Here is a 22333-nt window from a genome sequence, read left to right as displayed (position 1 = left end):
CAAACCATTTCAAAGCACTTTGATTAAATATTTAGGTTTATATAGTGAGTTTTAATTCATATAATATATGTATGTATATTATACATAATGAAAATATTGCTATAGTTTTGGCAGAATCTTAAATGTCATTTAAGTGGCAAACACATTAAACTTCTTGGCAATGGTATCTCTGATGTTCTCAGAAATTTACATTATCTAACTTCACCTTATGTTTGGCTCAATATAAACATACTACTTTGAAACTTTACACAAACATTGACTACAGTTTATCATGTCTTGTTTCAAAGATGTTGATACTTTTCCAAGAACAAACATATGTTTAGTTGATAAATTTGATTAGTGTTGTTGGTGTTTTCATTATACAACTAATTTTTTTAAATGTTTATTTCAAATATGTGTGGGGAAATGACCTGTTTCTGGTAGCATGGGCTGTGGACACATAAAACAATATTTGTGTCATACAGCTGCCACTAAACGGTGCTCATTTGTTTGTCCACAATGACAGTGGCCGAGATGGACTACTAGACCAGAGTAAATTCTCCTCTTCTGAAAGATGCACACAAGCCATGTGTACACTGAACCTCCAGTTTTAAGTCCTTAGCTGAGAAGACTTTGTCCTGAAGCATTATTTAGGAGATCCTTGAATGTGTGCCGTTTGTATATTGGCTATGGTTTGTGGCACCCCTGCCTTAAACTGCTCAGCCACTTGACTCGACTCAACTATATTTGGAGAGGGTAACCCTTCCAGCTGAACCCGCAAGCCAACTGTAATCCAGGGGCAATATTAACAATACATAACATTTGACAAATTAAGTTAATATTGGCCTATTTTTTTTTTAATGAGGTTTTTATTTTCAAATATTTGGATAGAAAATTAACAAAAATGTTAACACTTCCAACATGTTCATATGACCTTTAAGGTTAGCATGTTTTTAAGTTTCAAGTTGGGGTCTCAATTAAGTTAATCTTAATTAAATTGTTTCAAGTTAATTAGCACTTTAATAAAAACAACTTGTTAGGGATGGCCTTCATACGATGTTGTATTTACATGTGGGTGGACAATTCCATCCTACTGTAGGTTAAGGATTGCATAAGGCCAAATTGCAGAAATGGTTATTAGTGTCGCGTACTGTACATGATTTGAAATTGGTTTTGAAGATGGGCTTTACTTTTAGCATGAGAATGATAGTTTAAAGTCAAGTTGTCATCTTTTGATGATGGCTTAATGGTTCTTTGAATATGATCATTTTTGGAGAAAAATAATAGTTTATGCATCTCCAAAATTTGATGAGGGAGGGAATGTGAAACAATCATTTGCCTCAAAGCCTAATTCATTTTTGTTTATTAGACTCAACAAATTGTATTGTCCAACAACACTTTGGAAATAAATGTGTTTCTCTTTGGCAGTCATAACACAATACACAACCTCAAAAACAAAGATGTATACACATATTTTTTTTAAATATTGCTGGTGATTGGTTCCACAACAGGGGACTGGTGGAGTGTAGGCATGTTGAAACAGAGAAAAGTAGTATACAAATATAATATTAGAGTTAAGTTTATTAACTAGAGTTGTGTATAAGAATAAGCAATGTGTAGCCTATCCTATACCAGAAATAAAACAGATTTGCTGTTCCGAGAACAAGTATACCCCACCTATTTGAAGACTTAATTAATTGTCTAAAATGGAGGGTCTGCAGGCCTAAAATAGTTTTTTTAGAATTGCTGGTTAACACCTAAAGTTGAGTATTCCAATATTAATAATAGCATTGTACATAAATAACATATCAATTTTCAACACTTGATATAATCCTCTTATTTTACATACCAGATGATGCTATTTAAGAATCAATATACTTAATTGTAGACTTCAATTATACTGTGTATTTACTTTCTGAATTTAGTCTCTTAGTATTTGTTGCCTTTGTCAAATATTATATAGGCCCTACCACTTAAAAAGATTAAAATCAACTCTACGCTTATTCTTTTGTTCAAAATAAATTCTACAGAGTAATGGTTTGTACTTCAATTGCTCTTTTTCCCAATTTTCATGAAAATTTGGTACTCAAATTACCATTAATTAATAAGAGGAGAATGAAATTGTTCCTAGTGTTACTAATTCTCTCTTTGAAGTTTCTTTTCTGCTATATTGGTAGTCCTGTAAGTGTTACAAATTTCAAAATTTAAATTACTATTTAATTCCCAAGTAGTTTTTAAAATGTTATTTCTAGATTTTAAAACAAGATTCTGGATAAAACCCCTTTGGCTATTTAAAAAAATAAAATTTTGTTTGCCTTTAAAATTAATCTTTTTTGTTAGTTTTCTTAAGTACCCTTTTTACTGTAGTTTAGTAGTGTCTAAAAACTATTTTAAATTGTACTCCGAAATTGTAACAGTTTATTTCATCAAAGCTAAGATGTTTATTTTCTACTGTTTATTGTATTTAAAGTGTTGCTAATCACAAAAGAAATTTTTGTTCATTTTGAAGAAATTTTATCTTCATACTCATCGAGATTGCTATCTCTACACTGATCTGGTTATTGAACCTATTGGCGTACATTCATAGGTGCTTGGTTATCTATGTTATCCATAGAAACCTCAAAGTTAAATTTGACATGAGTTTAGGTATAAAAGATTTTGCAATAAATGTACATGAAAAATAAAGATGAAAATGCCATTTTGTAGTTTTAATAAAGTTATTCACTTTTGGCAAGAACAAAAAATAAAGATTGTGTTTATAAAAAAAGACAAAATAAATAGTACTTTTAACTGAAGGCAGTTGTATTCCTGATAATGATGATGATAATGATTCGATTATTTTTAAAATTCCTATCCAATTTTTGGTCAGCGTGAATAACTATTATAGACAATAACTGGCTTATTGATTTTGTTAAAAATTCAGGGAGACAATACATATTTAATGTATAATTTGTCTTTCCAATTGTACCATATTTCACCAGAAAACATTAAAACAATTATGCAAAGCAAATATGAGACCATCAATTTCAAATTGAATCTATAAAAGATGTCATGTTTTCTGTATAAAATTTATATTTTAAATATATAAATATATAAATATATATTAGGAAGACAACAATTTTAATGAATATGCTCTTTCTGTATATAAAAACAATCACAATAATTCTATACTACAGAAATGTAATTCAAGTTGACATCATTTTAATTTTCACCTCTCTTAAAAAGTCTTTTCCTCATTTATGGAAAACTAGATTCCCAACGATTTTCCTCTTTCGGTCATGAACCTAAACATATGACAACCAACCTTTATAATAACTAAACATATCAATCAACCGTATCAATTAAAAAGTCATTTTAGATCAATCAAATTTTGTAAAATTACGCAAATATGTTTGAAACAAAATAAACCCACAGAAAGATTTTCATCTCTTGTAAACCCTTCTTATGAAGGCAAACCAATAACAATTACGTAGGACCCAGTTTCTATTTATTCTCACTCAAAAATAATTTTCTTGATAAATGTTTTTGAGAGCCTGGCTTAATTGTTCTTGACACAACTCGTTCATAGAATTCGTAAATATTGATTGATCTTCTGCTTAACATACACCAGGATGTCCTATTTAATGGTGTGTTTTATGCCTGAAGTGGCTCCAGTAAGTTATTGTGGATTTGGCAGGAAGGGAGTCAATGATAGACACAGGCATAAGGAAATGAAGAGAATTTATAATTTTTTACCATACTGAATTGCTACTTATATTAAGTTAACATTGGGAGCTAAATTAGTTTAAATTGTTTGAGTGAGTAGGCCTGCAAAATCTGTTTGAGCTTTCACCTGTTTATTACAAGTATACACAAAAGATGTTCTACAACAATTCTTTGAGTGGAGTTTTGTGATGAGAAAAAAAATCCTGACATCTGATAGGATAAGACTCAGTAGCTAGGCAAGCATCTTCTGTTCATAACTCTGATGCACGGCTGAAATAACTCGATACATCGGTGATCAAATAAATATTATCAATTATTTTCTCAGCGGTTCATGAATGTTCCACAAATTTCAAACGTTTACAAAGCCCCATTTTTCCTGAAATGCCTGTTTCAGACCAGCAGTGGAAGTGATGGTAAATATACAGAATGTTGCCATTTCTTCTAGATAAATAGATAAAAATCAATATTGTTGCACAGTGAATTTTCAATTGCATTTGACTTTTTTTTGACAAGCGTGCAGAAAAATGTTGATTTGCAAGTATCCATTTCGGTGACAAAATAGAACCTCCCTGTAGCAATCCTACCTATGAACTTGGAAATTTACACATTATGGTGTTTCTTTCAAATATAGCACAAACAAAAATATTTTTAATTTACATATCTATATGAATATCAAACAATTTATTCAATTTTCACAAATGTATTTACAATTCTCAGGTTGACATATTGTACGTTGAAATTTAAACAATATACACAAAAAACAGTAACAGTGTATTTAAAATGTTTTAATAACATACAACAAATTAATAGTCCTTATGTTTAATGGCAACCATGCAGAGTGGGTTGGTCAGTCAATGAATGCGCCACACTGATATCATGTTACATGCCATTGAACGTGTTAGTTGAAATTCACGCAGGAATTAATGTTGGAAATGAGCCACCTATGTCTGGGCTGGCAGAGTATTCTAGTTTTGTTCAGTTATATAGTATAGATTATTTTTAATGATACAAATTATTTTTTTATTTAAATTGTCAACAAGCTTTTGTGTGTAGTCGGCAGTGGGTCTATTAAGTGGATTAAGTTAAAATGACTTCCTTAAAAGTGAGTTTATCATTTAAAACAGCTTTAAAACATAGAGAAACACTGTCTGTCAACATTTTCCACTGTTAATCCAAGAAGAAAAGATAACCAAACAAAACAATAACAACAACAAGGAAACAACAAAAATGTAAATCTTTAATTGTATTAATTTAGAAAAGCCTTTGAGAATTTATTTACTCAAAGCCTAAACTTTAAAAACACATAATGTTTAGTCTGTTCAATTTTTTTCATAATATCAAAATTATATCTATATAAACAATAGTTTATGCAAAATACAAATTGAAAATTATATAAAATATAAACTTCCATAGCTCTAAATGACAGTGATTCTTATTTAGACATTGTTAAATACAATGCTTGATTATATCATGAGAATAATTCATCAGAGTTTAAAAAGCAACTAAAGTTATTACAATATTTTAACTGGTAGGATGATGATGAATCAATTAATACACCAACCTCAGACAAACTATATAATGGTAATTTATTTCATTTAAATTAACTATTCATAAAATAATTGAACAAGATGTTTGAGTTTATTGACATGAGGTATTCACTTTCAATTTGTTGACACATCAATGAACAGCAAAGTCAATGACCCTAGGGAATTTGACAAGCAATAACAAGAAAAGATAATTTATAGAAGTTATTATGATAATTGACAAATTACAAGTATGTGTAAATTAATTAAATTACCAATAGTATGGATGGTAGTTAATATATAGGCAAGTATGATTGAATGTATTATAGCTCCATGGTCTGCTTCTGCCATTTGATTGGTTAAAAGTTACTATGATTCTGTGTGAGATTTGTGATGTCATGCAGGGGCTAGAATGTTCTTTACCAATCACTACATCTACATCATAGAATGGAAATAGAATGAACTATATCCTATAAAAGATTAAGGAAAAACGCATAGCCATGTCTGTAGCCAGAGGGGTTTGGAGTTTTCTAAATAACCCTCCCTTTTCCTGAAGTGCACTTTTCAAACAAGAGACCAGCAGCAAAAGTACTAGTAAATAGGTCTAACCTCTGACAATGTTATGGCCAGTTCTACCAGCCAGCAGGCAAATTAGTTTCATCAACTAGATAGGCCTAAATCTATCTTTTCTTCAGTTGCTTATGCTTGTAAGAAAAAAAGAATACCCCTATAAAACAGATATTACCAATTACGGTATTACTTAATCTATGGCAATCATGGTATTGTGTTTTGTCATCAGCACAATACAGAAACTGAATTTAATTGTTCATATAATGCATTTTCTCTATTGCTTAGTTACCCTTGGTTTTGTTTGTATATTGTTCTGCAATGACATTAAAAACTAATGAAATCAATCTGCTTGAACACAAGACCCTGGGATTGGTAAGCAAGCATGTTAAGCACCAAGTAGTGCCAAAGTAATGAAATCAATCTGCTTGAACACAAGACCCTGGGATTGGTAAGCAAGCATGTTAAGCACCAAGTAGTGCCAAACTAATGAAATCAATCTGCTTGAACACAAGACCCTGGGATTGGTAAGCAAGCATGTTAAGCACCAAGTAGTGCCACACTAATGAAATCAATCTGCTTGAACACTAGACCCTGGGATTGGTAAGCAAGCATGTTAAGCACCAAGTAGTGCCACACTAATGAAATCAATTTGCTTGAACACTAGACCCTGGGATTGGTAAGCAAGCATGTTAAGCACCAAGTAGTGCCAAACTAATGAAATCAATTTGCTTGAACACAAGACCCTGGGATTGGTAAGCAAGCATGTTAAGCACCAAGTAGTGCCACACTAATGAAATCAATCTGCTTGAACACTAGACCCTGGGATTGGTAAGCAAGCATGTTAAGCACCAAGTAGTGCCACACTAATGAAATCAATTTGCTTGAACACTAGACCCTAGGATTGGTAAGCAAGCATGTTAAGCACCAAGTAGTGCCAAACTAATGAAATCAATTTGCTTGAACACAAGACCCTGGGATTGGTAAGCAAGCATGTTAAGCACCAAGTAGTGCCACACTAATGAAATCAATTTGCTTGAACACAAGACCCTGGGATTGGTAAGCAAGCATGTTAAGCACCAAGTAGTGCCACACTAATGAAATCAATTTGCTTGAACACAAGACCCTGGGATTGGTAAGCAAGCATGTTAAGCACCAAGTAGTGCCAAACTAATGAAATCAATCTGCTTGAACACAAGACCCTGGGATTGGTAAGCAAGCATGTTAAGCACCAAGTAGTGCCACACTAATGAAATCAATCTGCTTGAACACAAGACCCTGGGATTGATAAGCAAGCATGTTAAGCACCAAGTAGTGCCAAACTAATTAAATCAATTTGCTTGAACACTAGACCCTGGGATTGGTAAGCAAGCATGTTAAGCACCAAGTAGTGCCAAACTAATGAAATCAATCTGCTTGAACACAAGACCCTGGGATTGGTAAGCAAGCATGTTAAGCACCAAGTAGTGCCAAAGTAATGAAATCAATCTGCTTGAACACTAGACCCTGGGATTGGTAAGCAAGCATGTTAAGCACCAAGTAGTGCCAAAGTAATGAAATCAATCTGCTTGAACACAAGACCCTGGGATTGGTAAGCAAGCATGTTAAGCACCAAGTAGTGCCAAACTAATGAAATCAATCTGCTTGAACACAAGACCCTGGGATTGGTAAGCAAGCATGTTAAGCACCAAGTAGTGCCACACTAATGAAATCAATCTGCTTGAACACTAGACCCTGGGATTGGTAAGCAAGCATGTTAAGCACCAAGTAGTGCCACACTAATGAAATCAATTTGCTTGAACACAAGACCCTGGGATTGGTAAGCAAGCATGTTAAGCACCAAGTAGTGCCACACTAATGAAATCAATCTGCTTGAACACTAGACCCTGGGATTGGTAAGCAAGCATGTTAAGCACCAAGTAGTGCCACACTAATGAAATCAATTTGCTTGAACACTAGACCCTAGGATTGGTAAGCAAGCATGTTAAGCACCAAGTAGTGCCAAACTAATGAAATCAATTTGCTTGAACACAAGACCCTGGGATTGGTAAGCAAGCATGTTAAGCACCAAGTAGTGCCACACTAATGAAATCAATTTGCTTGAACACAAGACCCTGGGATTGGTAAGCAAGCATGTTAAGCACCAAGTAGTGCCACACTAATGAAATCAATTTGCTTGAACACAAGACCTTGGGATTGGTAAGCAAGCATGTTAAGCACCAAGTAGTGCCAAACTAATGAAATCAATCTGCTTGAACACAAGACCCTGGGATTGGTAAGCAAGCATGTTAAGCACCAAGTAGTGCCACACTAATGAAATCAATCTGCTTGAACACAAGACCCTGGGATTGATAAGCAAGCATGTTAAGCACCAAGTAGTGCCAAACTAATGAAATCAATTTGCTTGAACACTAGACCCTGGGATTGGTAAGCAAGCATGTTAAGCACCAAGTAGTGCCAAAGTAATGAAATCAATCTGCTTGAACACAAGACCCTGGGATTGGTAAGCAAGCATGTTAAGCACCAAGTAGTGCCAAAGTAATGAAATCAATCTGCTTGAACACTAGACACTGGGATTGGTAAGCAAGCATGTTAAGCACCAAGTAGTGCCAAAGTAATGAAATCAATCTGCTTGAACACAAGACCCTGGGATTGGTAAGCAAGCATGTTAAGCACCAAGTAGTGCCAAACTAATAAAATCAATCTGCTTGAACACTAGACCCTGGGATTGGTAAGCAAGCATGTTAAGCACCAAGTAGTGCCAAACTAATAAAATCAATCTGCTTGAACACTAGACCCTGGGATTGGTAAGCAAGCATGTTAAGCACCAAGTAGTGCCACTTTAAATATATTATCTTTGATTGATTAATAAAAGAAAAAATTATATATAAGAACGTCACATTTAGTTTATGCAATGATATTAATATGTAGAGCGTTTTATTACAGTTCATGGTTATTTTGCCATCAAACCCAATCAAGCATCAACACAAACTTTAAAGGAGGTTTCACCCCTCAGGGCAGGCAAAACTAGTGCGGATATAAAAATGCCCCCTTTACATCAGTCTCACCACACCAAGTTCCTCCCTATACCATTTTTTTAAGGAAGCATTTTTGAGACAGACGTATTCGCGATTTATTACCCAGATGGCTTTAATCAGATTGCGAGTCTTTCCCGTTCTATCCATGCGTCAAATGTCACTGTCAGCAATACTTTCCTACAACTTTGTTTAAATGATAAATGTCTGTAGTTGAAAATTAAGTTAACATCTCTGGTTCTAGATGTAATTAAAGTTGCAGACCTTGCCGATTTTTTTTTTTGTAATAGTAAATATGTATCATAAGTAAGCTAAAATTGCCTTGTGAAAAACACAAATTAGGCGATTAATTTTTTATATCTGTTGTTTTTTATTATTATATTATTAGTAAAACAGTACAACAATCATAGTAAGAACAGAATTCATTTAAACGAAAACCTGCACAAAGCCCAGTATTTTTTTATTTTTAACATTTTACATAGATAACATTTACTACATTATATAACGTTCTTACAAAATGGTCCATGGTGAGACAATAATTTAGAAAGATAACAAGACAATTATTCATTTAAAATATACAATTTAAGCATTCTGTTAATTATTTTATCGTTTATTGAACTATATTTGGTCAATTTAACGTTTGTCAAAATGTTATAGAATTCATCTTTGCTTGAAAGATCTTTTTACTGTACGGTTATGTGCTTCACTAATATTGTCAGAATGTGTAATGCATACACAGCTGTGAATGATTTGTATGTAATTTTTCATATTAAAACAATAAATCTTTGTTTTCACAAGATTATTAAATCCATATTTTATAAATCAAAAGCATGTTGGTTGTGACTAAAGATCAGGAACAGCGATGTCATCAAGATTGTGTGACATGATCTTGTCCATCCGTGTTTTGAGACCAATGAACTAATGTTACCGGACCCTAGTTTAACATACAATACAATATCAATATACACAAAAAATTTGATATGAAATAGAACTTCTATTAAGAGGACACTTTCGGGACCCAAACGAGTGTTCATTTAATAAGGGTGTCACAAAGGAGGTATTGTAATGGTTAGATACAAATAAATATATAAAGAAATACAAAAAGGTTAGTAGATACATTTGTAGATACATTTGAATGCTACAAAAATGCAAATGTATTTTGACACAAACTGTGTGCAGGGTGGGCATGAACAAAAGTGTGTACATGGAACTGGGGTGAATCCAGGTGGATAGCCCCAGGGACACACACTCCCCCTTTTGTAGGCTAAAACTAACTACTCTCCGATATCTATTTTTAACAAACTATTAATATCATTACCTCTCCCCTGAAAACAACAATATAATATTATTATTATTATTATATTGTTTAATTTTGTTTTATTAAAATAACTATATTAATGCCTGGAGTAGACACACTATTTAACGAGTATGAAATTATTTATATTTTATCTCAAACTTTCAAAACAAGCTAAGTCGCCAAAAAAACAATATTGTGTTTATTTTGTTTGATGTAAGTTCTGACACCTCACGTTTTATCTAATACACTTTAATGAGTGCCATTTATTCCTGTGAGTCTTAGTTAATGTTTGGGGAACCTTCGGGGCCCAGACCTGTCAATAGAATAATCTAGGGGGACAAAATATTACAAAAGTTTCTATGAAATATGACAAGTGAGTATTATGGTGCATGTATTTTGAATGTAGAAGATAAGTAACACAACATTTAAGTTGACAATAGAAAACCATTTGGGAGATTTTCAGGACACATTTTTTTAAAAAAGGTAAAACTTATAAAATCATTGTTTCAAATTGTGTTGCTTTTTTGTTACCGATATGGCATGTTGCGAGATATATGGCATAGTGATGAAGGAATATCTGACTACCATGTTCTAGACCTGCCTGTACCATATTGATTGTATCCTTAGATGGGACATAAAGCTATTTGTCCCGTGTACATACAGTAGAATGCACATTCAAAAGAATTAAGACCTAAATATTTTGAAAGATAAGTAATAAAACATTCATGTTGGCAATAGAAAACCATTTGAGAGATTTTCAGGACAGGTATTTGAAAAAACTATAAAATTTAAAGCCTGTACATTGCATTGTCTCCTAGTGAATTTTATTGATACCCAAATAATACCCATAATAATATCAATTTGATTTGATATGGCAATTCTAATAAAGACAGGTGAATATAGACCAGCATGATGATCGTGAAACTGTTAATATGCTGTAAAAAGGTGCAATGAATGCTTGTCAATATGTGTACAATGATAAAAAAAAAAAAGTAATCAACATTTAACTCTAGAATATCATTAAAGTAGATGCCAAAAGGGACAAAGAACGCTTATCTGTTTGTGTTTAGTAACAAAGGCTCTCATGTGGGCACATAACGTAATTAACATGCATTCAAAGGTAAAGCCTTCTAATGCTACTGTGGCAGTGACAATTTGGACACAACCTAATTTTCTCGTTTCCATTTTGAAATCCTTAAGATTAGGTTGGGAATCCAATTCATGACATTGCACCAATTATGGACTGATATCAAACACAGAATATGCTTTATAAGTTGAATATGTTGTAATCTATGTATACATTAAGCTACTGTAATACTATTGAAATAAACCGGGTAAAACGTAAGTTTCCGATTTCCATTTTGGAATCTCCTGCATTAGGTTGGGAATTGAATTCATGATATTACACAAATTAATTTCATATCTTGATTTATCGAGGGAATGTTATAAGATTACAGACTTTTGTTCTGAATATTAAATGTAATTTTACCCTGGAAAAAATGCTTTGTATAGTTATTTTCTGTCATCCAATACTTTCCTCTGAAACTTGCAGCTTTGACTTTTAATTTGTTACGGCTTTATAAAGGCACTTAATGTGACTTTATGCTAATTACTGAAATCATATTTTGATCCAATTATTACTATAACTAATGTCTGTTTATAATGAAAATTCAGCTGAATCAGTCTACAGTTGACAACAACATGCCCAACCATAACTCCTAAATATTAACCTAACCCTCTAAAAAAATCTATTTAAAAACATTGATGGGGCTGATCGCCTGTCTTATGAAGCTAATGCACTGACCAATCAGCTACTGTATATAGTGTCTGAAGACGGTGTACAATGTCCAATAAGAAGGTTGATGTCAGCAGACCCGCTACTGCATGCTGTATATTGTCACTAGACAGGATAATGTATGTGAGTGTATAATTTCAGACATTTTGTTATGAGACTTGGTTTAATGAGTAATTTATGTGATAGTTGTCAAAGAATATTAATTATTTATTTTCTATTTGAATAACAGTGCCACTTTGTGCCACGAACATATTTTTTTGATAATGAAAGTAAAAGTATACATTAATCACATTTAAACTATCAACAATCAGGTATTGTCAATTCATTGTTATAACTCATTCATTTTGTTAAGTTTTTCATGTGAGTTATATTATCAAATTATGTTCATCCAAATGGCACGTATTGAGAAAGTAAGCTCCATGAATTATGATTGAAAAGTGACCTTTTTCTAACCTATATCGAAAGTGTACATTCAGCAAGATCTTCATGTGAAAGAAAGCCTTGGTTACACTGGACTTAATTTGGTCAAATTAACTGAGTCGTCGGCTAAATTGACCAACACCAATACAATGATTACTTTTACCGACCACTGTCTGGCCATTGGAACTTGGTCAAGTCCAATTAGAGTGTGGGTAAACACATGACCTTCACCATGCGAGTCAATCATAGTTTTTAACATCACGGTTACATTTTGGTAATTTCATGGTAAAACTAGTGCAAACAATGGTCAAATTTTGGGTAAGTTACCTTAGTTAAATTTACCATTTTTAAAGTCCAGTGTGAACAAGGCTTTAGAAGTAATTAAGTAGAAGATTTTAAATGGATGGATCTTAATTTGGAGACTGTATATTCACAGTATTTAAATATCTTGAAACTTTTTTGTTGATGCCATGTTGGGTTTTATTAGCTTACCTGTTCTTCCCAGGTGTTTATAAGAGATAAATTTAAGTTACAGACACATTGTTCTCATCACTACAGGACATTGCCACCAACCAATGTAGATACTGTCAATCCTTATACCCTTAGCAGATTATCATAATTTAAGTAGCTATGATATTTCATTTGATTTATCTACCTATACCTGGATGTACACAGGTGTACAGATGATTGTGCTCACCTGAGGTGTAAACTGATGTGTTTGATATTATAATAGTACTAAAACCACCTAGCATTGTATGCTGTTATAAATATATTTGCATTTTTGATAGCAACTTATAATTACCAGGTCCAGGTGGGCACAGGTGCAATACAGATTAAGCTCTACTAAACATTAATCTAATAAAATGTATGTATGTAAGTGTCACTAAATAGCCTTGTTGCTAAAAATGTATATTTTATATTGATATAGATCCTTTCCCATTTTAAATAATGCCCCTTCTGAAGGTGGCAATTGGTGTTCCTCATTCTTTCTTTTTATTTTCTTTTTCATTTAATTTTTCACACTGAAAATGAGTGAGTGAGTGTCCTTCCTTTTTGTGAATAATTGTCCTTCCCGCCATTGAATTTAAAATGAGTGTTCCTATTTTTAAAATGAGTTTTCCTCTCTTTTCAATGAGTGTCCCTCTCTTTTAAATGAGTGTCCTCTTTTCAATGAGTATCACCCTCTTGTGAATTAGTACCCTTCTCTTTAAAATGAGTGTTCCTATTTTTAAAATGAGTTTACCTCTCTTTTTAATGAGTGTTCCTCTTTTTTTAAATGAGTGTCCTCTTTTCAATGAGCATCACCCTCTTGTGAATTAGTACCCTCTCTTTTGAATGAGTGTTCCTATTGTTTAAATGAGTTTTCCTCTCTTTTCAATGAGTTTTTAAATGTGTGTTCTTGTTTAATTTGTTGTAATATATTTGAAATATAGATTCCCATATAGCTTACTTGTTTTTAACTTTGTGGACATTGACTCAGTTTTATTACAGAAGAGACAATATTTGAAGATTTAGGCTACAATTAATTTCCATATAACCAACTATTGCTATATATAAAGTATAATCTAATAATGTTTTAAAACATAAAATTTCAAATTAGAACATTGATTAATTATATCTTGTGATAAAAACCTTTGTCGCTGTGAATGTTTTACTAATTTGATTTCTCAAATGGTGATTTATATATACGATAAACTTCAAATAAACTCTTTTTCCCAGCATGTTCACAAACCAATAACCATCATCCATTTCGATTTACATAGAAATGTAACATCTCAGCTGCTATGCTATGTTTATACAGGTGTTTGTAATTTTAGGATGACATAATTTTTTTGCCGATGGATACGAATAGTTTACAGTTTAGGAGGTCTTGGTAATTATGTTATTATGACTGTGTTAAAAGTATTATAAATCAAATATTAAATAATAATGTGTACATTTTCGTCTGGTGCTTTTTTTCAAGGTCGTTTGTCCTTTACATCTTAGTCAATAAAAAGTAATGTGAAATACATACTTTAATACTTTAGGGAGTCATTTCGTATTGTTACATAGTAGAGCTTTACCAAGTGTACTAGTTTCTAAAAATAAGTACTCAGATAATTGATTAATTTGAGCTTTGAAAGCATGACATTCTACTTATACTTGGTAGTGCTGCTCTCTATTTCAATAATTTAATTTATGTTCAATGGTCTAGCATTTTTATATTTGTTCCTGCTACTGGCTATAAACATTTTCAAAGTCACCATCCTGGTGTGTTGCATATAGCTTCATGTTTGCATGCTATAGTTATGTACTTTTTGGACATATATCATTTTATAATCAGTTAATAATTATAATATAAGAAGTCTGATTATGGTTATAATTTTTTTAATACAGAGGTTGACATTGAAGTTGAAGTTTTCTAGCTACATTTTCTTTAAAACTTTTATTGCCAGAAAACAACACAAAAAAAGATTTCTCTGGTTTAACCCCTTTACAGAAAAAACAAACAAACATAAGAACAGTTTATAGTTTTTGCTACCAATGTACTGTAATTATGTAATTATAAAGTGATCAGTTGTTCCTGGCCTCTAATCTTGTAACGGCAGTACTGATTAGAAATTGGTCATAAAAAAAACTGAAAAAAACCCCAAAAACTGTTATTTAAACAAACAAAAATGTTGAACTCTGATCTCATACTTTGACTCTAACAGCTGGTCATAGAGTAATTATTTCATTGGTCATATTACAAGAAGAGTAGCACTTCCCAATCAAATTAACACCTCAACATGGGATGCGGGACATCGATGACCCAATGAGATGCATCTTGAACTTACAACCTCAAGTTGACGCCATCATTATCATCACACAGGTCTTGATCAGATACGGTACTGCTGGAAAAATATTATAAAAAAGTGTAAAGCTTATTAAAAATTGGAAGGCAACCTTCCAACCCTCCCCCTCCCTTTCCTTCCACTTTCTTACTGTACTTATTTAATGATATTGTTTGTTTCATTAAACTATTCAGTTATATTATGTTTGTCCACTTTTTTTTTTAGATTTATTTAAATAAAATACTTCAAGCTATGGCCTCAGGAACACTATTTTTGTAAGCAGTTTTTCCACACTTTATTAAGGTGTTGTTGAACCGATGTGAAAATATTGTCCCGAATATTGTACAGTTGTTTTATATTTCAAATTCAAAGGAAATTTATGTTGAAGAACATAGATAATCTATATATACATTATTTTGTATTTTACACAAAAAAAATCTTACAAACAAAATTGCTTAAGTACTGACTATTCTACCATTAAGTGTTTCTGTTTTCGAAATATGTCAGATTCAACTAAATATGATTGAAGAAAACACAGTCCAGCTTAGGTATCTAGCTGAAATCTGGGATATTTAGAACTGTGCGGAAACGGAGTATGACACAGGAAAATAGGTACAAGATATTAAGTACTGTAGTCTCCATTTAAAGCTGCTGAAGTAGTCGTGCTGAACCACAAATATCTGTGTCAACACAACATTTGTCTATAGGTGCATAAATAGACCTAGATTTGTCTTTTTAGATGTTATATATCTGCTTGATGAAATTGTTAAAATATCATTAAAATACTTTTTGTCTTGCAATTTTACTTTTTTTTTTGCTTGCTAGAGAATCCTAGATACTCCTTTTGAAAGAAAATAAATTACTGCTACTACTTTTTTAAATCTATTTCTATGTTGCACTTTCTCATTAAACAAATCCTGGATCTGTTCCTACTAATGTTAGGAATCAACATTATTACACCATTATTCACTTTTTCTTGTGAAGCAACTGGAACACTTAGCTTCACGTTCCCCAGTCAGTAATTATGGTTGAACTCTACAATTAACATAGTGTAATTTGGTTTAACTAAACATAATCGTCCTTCAGTAGACGTATATTGAACTGAGTGTAACGACCCCTTGTTCCTTAACTTTACCCCTGCCTATTATAAAATCAGTCATGTGTTGCGTCCCTGAGAAAATTAGGGTGACATACACAGATTAATGTTGCTCATCAGCTAATGCTATGTTACAATATTGTAACATGTATATTTTCATTACCACATAAATATTTTCATTTTGAAGGTTCAATAACCTATATTAATCAAGCCCATAGCCCCCATATTTTCATAAGTGTCCAACAAAGGAAGCAAAAATCATTATGAGCAAGTTATAGGCTATTGCCACCACTTACGCTTCTGGTCTGTAGTTCATTGAAAAGGGCATTTCAAGAAAATGGAACTCTCATAAAAGTGGACACCATTAGGTCTGAACAAAGTGTCCACAAAAGAATGTCCCCTGAATAGAAATTGACCATAGATTAAAACAAATAATGCCTTTCATTTGTTGCACATGAAAGTGTAATTAATGGATGGGTTTTACTGTATATGATATTTATACAGATCTGTATTATTATATATTGTTTGATTAGTCCTTTTTTTTTCTGTGAAATATAATTTGTTTATGATGAATTTATTTATTAACATGTATAGCGGATTATTGAGAAATGTTTGTTTGTCTCCTGTCAATTAATCTAATTTCCTAGTAGTCGTTTGTCGTATGAACCCAAATCCCTATTCCCAAAGGATTCCAAAAGTACTGCAAGACTGCCCTTTTGTGCCAATGGGAATTATCGATAAGTAATATATCTTAAATTATAGGGAATGTGATATAGGGGACACCTTCATGATCCAACAAAGTTTCCCCCTAATAATAATAGGGGTTTGCTGTAGTGTTCAAATATGTTGCTCCTTGTTGGTTTTGTGTCCACTTAATAGGAGTATTCCAATGAGAGGTTTGATCATAGGAATTTCTTTTTTTGTAATACATGTTTCTTATACATTTTTTTAATTATTGAAATTCGCTTCAAATTCTAAATAAATAAGTTAGAGGGGGAAACAAATTTCATTTAACCAAAAACATGAAAAATGGGGAAATGTAGCATAGGCCAAAGGTATACAGTATTGATATTTCCAATGTAAAAATATAGTTTGATCGTATAACTTAATTAATGTCAAATGTGTTTACTTTGTAATAATAAATAGCAATAAACTGAATATTATTGAAATAAAACCCTTAAAATTAATAAGCTATTAATTGGAACTTGTTTTTAAAAGGAAATGATTTGTTAAATTGTGTTTTAGTTTCAACTGTAAGCTTATAACTAATACAAACTTATTTTCAAGTTCATTAACTTTTCACAGGCCACAGATTTCCTGTTGTTCAAATTATTGTATCATCACATCGTTGTCTGCTGCGATCTGATCAGCCTAGGATGAACCTACTACTGCTGTCAGTGAGCATGCTATACCATGATATAAGATCATAAAATGTACTATTAGTAGCCTGCTCTGCTAAAACAGTCTGCCTGCAGTGAACATCTTAGGAGTGTCACCTTTATCAAGTGTACATTCCTGATATAAGTTTCCCAACACTTTACATCAATTTGTATGCTACACCCGGTAAGCCTAGCCCATCCACAAGCTGCCATTAGACCAACTACCTCTATCATTAAATGTGTTTAGCCTCTGATAAAAGCTTGCCAAAAACTTCTTTAGATCACAAAATTGACCACTTAAACAGATTTTTGGGGGTGATTGATCGTTTGGAGAATAAATACTGGCTATTACACGTGATAAGTTTTTAAAAATCTAATTTGAACTTCTTGGAAATTAAGTGTTAAACAAACAGAGTGGATGATATTGAGTCTAGAATAAAGTAGGTTTAAATCACATCTCAAGAATATACTTTTCTTGTTTATGGAAAGGAGACAATGTAATTTAAGTGAGTATTTTGTATAACCATCTAAAACTCCAATAATTAGAGAATATCTAGGGGCAGATTTAGAGGTGAGGTTTTGGGGAGGCATATTTAAAACTTCCCAGTATAATTCTGGTCAAACATACAAACACATTCTATGTGGGGTAAACCTGGAGGAGTAAAGTGGGAATTTCAGACACCACTTTAGCTGCCATATTTGTTATATCTTTGATCTATCTCATATCTTTTGATTAGGGAATTACAAATGAAAATGTAGTTTAAAACCTAGTACAATTCCGGTCATTTTGATACCCCATATGTAAATGTGAACAAATGCATAACTCTTTCTCTCGTATAGATAAAAAACCTAAATTTAATTCATACAATATATAATCATATTTATCGAATAAATACGAAAGTGAAGTATATTTGTGACACCTCATGAGAGATCCTTAATCTTCATTTTTAATGTTTTCAGTTTAATCTTATTTTTGAAAACATGCCTTACAACATCCTGAAACATTAGATTATCAATTTTATTATCTTTAGTCTATTTCACTTTTAAAATGTTTAAATATCTAGGTATTATAACAATCAAAAAATATGTTTTATTTTAAATGTTTTTTTAACCAAGTTTCTCAATACTTAGACAAATATTAGAAAATGGGTGACATATCATAGAGAAGAAACTGTGTTTTACAACACATTAACATTATTATTATTATTACTTGTATAGCGCACATTTATACAACATTTAATTATAATCAGCGACGCTTCACATCAATTAGTATCGTAACATTGTTTGAAATATAGTGCTTTTAAATGTTTTTTAAACTGATTATAGTCGTTTAATGTGACTTGGTAATCTGTTCCAAATTTTGGGTCCTGCTACGGCAAACGAGCGGTCAGCAAATGTCTTTCGTTTAGTTCATCATTTTGTCCCAAATATGTTCTGTTAATAGGGATTCTATTGTTTATTTAATGTTATATTTATTATTTTTGTAGATTCTACCAAAAGGAAGAGGAGTGTAAGTGTATATCATGAAGGGTAAAAAATATCAAAAGCAAAAAAAAGTGAGTTTGCCATAAATTCTCACTATCTCACTCTCGCTGCTGTACAAGCCTATTTGTTGAAGAGAAATTGAAAAAATAATATATAATTTAAAAAACGGATTACTATTTATTAATAACTTGTTTGTATGATATATTTTTCCCCCAGAACAACATGTTACATCATATTTTAATTGAACACAACAGAAAGGCCTTGTGATGTATGGTAAAGAATCACACAGTACTTCAGCCAATTTCCTTTTCATTAATAAAACAAATGAAATCAGTTTTACAATACATAATTTAGCCTATAGTACAGTATTATTTTACACTAGTAACTAAAGTACCTAGTATCAAACTATCAAATTTAATTATTTTTCCTTTTTTTTGTATTCAAGTATTGAAAGTTCAGAAATGTAATTTTGAATACTATCAAACAAACAAGGCATATCAAGGCACTATGTAAGTAATATCACTCAACTAAAATATAGAAGTAGAGTTCTTAAATCTGTAATTTCTTACTATCAAACAAATAACTGATTAGTCTATAAAAAAACGTTTTTAGTTGGGTTATTAGATGTTCAGAAGTTTTCAACATTTCATCGCAGTTTTCTTCCTTTTCATTAGGACTTTAATCAAGTTAAAGACACAGTGTCGCTTCCAACACGAGTGATACGAGTCATCATGCCGCCCATCTTACACAAGACAAACCACAAGAAAATACAAGGCCAACAATTTTAGTAGAGATTTGTCTGAACTTTTCAAACATTGTATTTTATTACAGTGTGTAAAAGATGGATCTGCATTTTCATTTTGTCATGTTTGACAAGGGTAGTTTAAGCTGATTATTAGTGATCCTCAGAACAAACAACTAAACATAAAATTAATATAAAGATTAGAATTTATTACATAAAAAATTAATAAATAATAGCAATCTTTACAAAATAATAACAAAGACATTGGCTATCTTAGATAGAATTATACAAGAAGGAGAGAGAGAACTGTTTATTAGAGGTATGTGTAAGGAAGTTTAAGTAATAGAGTTTTTTTGTAGAGTGAAGAGATATGAGGTTTTCTAGGTAAAAGTATTATCAATGATTAAATCAAGGTGTTTATGAGAGGTAACTGATTGGATAGGAGAGTTATTTATTTATAATTAAGTTGTTAGCTCTTAACTTAGAAGGAGAGATGAGAAGCATGATTTGGTTTTATTAACATTAAGAGTGATCTCTTGTTAGACTTAGCCAAAAAGAGAGTAGTTGAAGATCACCGCTTAGTTTTTGTTCAATAAGGTGTATCGATGCGTTAGTAGATTATGGTAGAATTAAGTATGCCTCCATTGATTGTTGTGGAAACTGAAACTTGGAAAGATATAGAGAAAACAAACTGACCACATCATGAGGTATACATTAAGAAAAAGAGGACATCACAGAAAACAATAACGATGACATAAGAAAATGGAAGAACTGATCTTGTGCAAGGATCGCTCACAGAAGAATCTATTTGGTGTCAAGGTGTTTATGAGAGGTAACTGATTGGATAGGAGAGTTATTTATTTATAATTAGGTTGTTAGTTCTTAACTTAGAAGGAGAGATGAGAAGCATGATTTGGGTTTGCTAACATTAAGAGTGATACTTGTTAGACTTAGTCAAATAGAGAGTAGTTGAAGATCACCACTTAGTTTCTGTTCAATAAAGTGTATCGATGCGTTAGTAGATTATGGTATCGTTGGCATTATCATTAGGCATAATAAGGATCAATATACTGTAAGTAAGTGCAGCAGGGAGTTAATTAATGTAGAGATAGTAGAAAAGGTCCAGGGTAGATCATTAAGGAACCTCGAGAGAGCAATATTTAATGGAAGATAGAGTCTGATCAAAGAGACTTGCTGAGAGCGACAAGTAAGATAAGAATAAAACCATGCAGAGAGTAGTTGAAGATCACCACTTAGTTTCTGTTCAATAAAGTGTATCGATGCGTTAGTAGATTATGGTATCGTTGGCATTATCATTAGGCATAATAAGGATCAATATACTGTAAGTAAGTGCAGCAGGGAGTTAATTAATGTAGAGATAGTAGAAAAGGTCCAGGGTAGATCATTAAGGAACCTCGAGAGAGCAATATTTAATGGAAGATAGTCTGATAGAGTCTGATCAAAGAGACTTGCTGAGAGCGACAAGTAAGATAAGAATAAAACCATGCAGTAGTTGAAGGAAAACAGCCATGGTAGGGCAGATTAGAATGATGTTAATATTGTATGAGCTCTTAAAGATTGATGTGTGTGTCTTATGTGCTTGTAAAGGTAGAATATCGAGTTCTGAACCCAGATTGAGAATTACGTGCAAGTATAGGTAATAGAGTTTTTTCGCAGAGTGATGAGATATGGGGTTTTCTAGGTAAAAGTATTACCAATGATTAAATCAAGGTGTTTATGAGAGGTAACTGATTGGATAAGAGAGTTATTTATTTATAATTAAGTTGTTGGCTCTTAACTTAGAAGGAGAGATGAGAAGCATGATTTGGTTTTGCTAACATTAGGAGTGATCACTTGTTAGACAGAAGGGAGTTAATTAATGTAGAGATTATAGAAGAGGTCCGGGGTAGATCATTAAGGAACCCCGAGAGCGCAATATTTAATGGAAGATGGAGTCTGATCAAAGAGACTTGCTGAGAGCGACCATTAAGATAAAAATAAAACCATGCAGTAGTTGAAAGGTAGGCAGGAGTACGCCTATTTAGTGCAAAGTAGGAGATAGATATAGGACGATAGTTGTTTAGATCAATTTTCTTGCCTGATTTGAAGATCGGAATCACTGCGGATTGTTTCCAAGCAGAGGAGAAACAGTCATTTTCAAAAATGAAAAAAAAGTAAAACGTATCTTAGAATTAAGTATGCCTCCACCGATTGTTGTGGAAACTGAAACTTGGAGAGATAGGCCTAAAGAGAAAACAAACTGACCACATCATGAGGAATATATTAAGAAAAGGATGACATCACAGAAAACATTAACGATGACATATGGAAGAACTGATCTTGTGCAAGGATCGCTCACAGAAGAATCTATTTGAAGAAAGGTGGAGATCAGTCTAGATCATGAATCAATGGTTGGAGATGCGAAAATGATGACATCCAGATTAGTAAGTAGGCCTACAGTAAGTTTATTCTAGTTTTTCACGAGTATAACTGGACC

General features: G+C 32.3%; 1 long non-coding RNA gene across 1 annotated transcript in view; it reads left to right on the top strand.

The window, feature by feature from the left end:
* Positions 1–20116, top strand: part of LOC144850957 (uncharacterized) — a 37559-nt gene extending 17443 nt beyond the window's left edge. The window contains exons 4-6 of the long non-coding RNA XR_013614140.1: positions 19097–19119; positions 19540–19603; positions 19769–20116. This is a non-coding gene — a long non-coding RNA (uncharacterized LOC144850957). The remainder of the gene's footprint in view (positions 1–19096; positions 19120–19539; positions 19604–19768) is intronic.
* Positions 20117–22333: the final 2217 nt, after the last annotated feature.

This window comes from Antedon bifida, chromosome 8, assembly GCF_963402885.1.
Source record: "Antedon bifida chromosome 8, ecAntBifi1.1, whole genome shotgun sequence".
Taxonomy (NCBI): domain Eukaryota; kingdom Metazoa; phylum Echinodermata; class Crinoidea; order Comatulida; family Antedonidae; genus Antedon; species Antedon bifida.
Note: the sequence above shows the minus strand (reverse complement) of the source record. Positions and strands in the feature narration are given on the sequence as shown.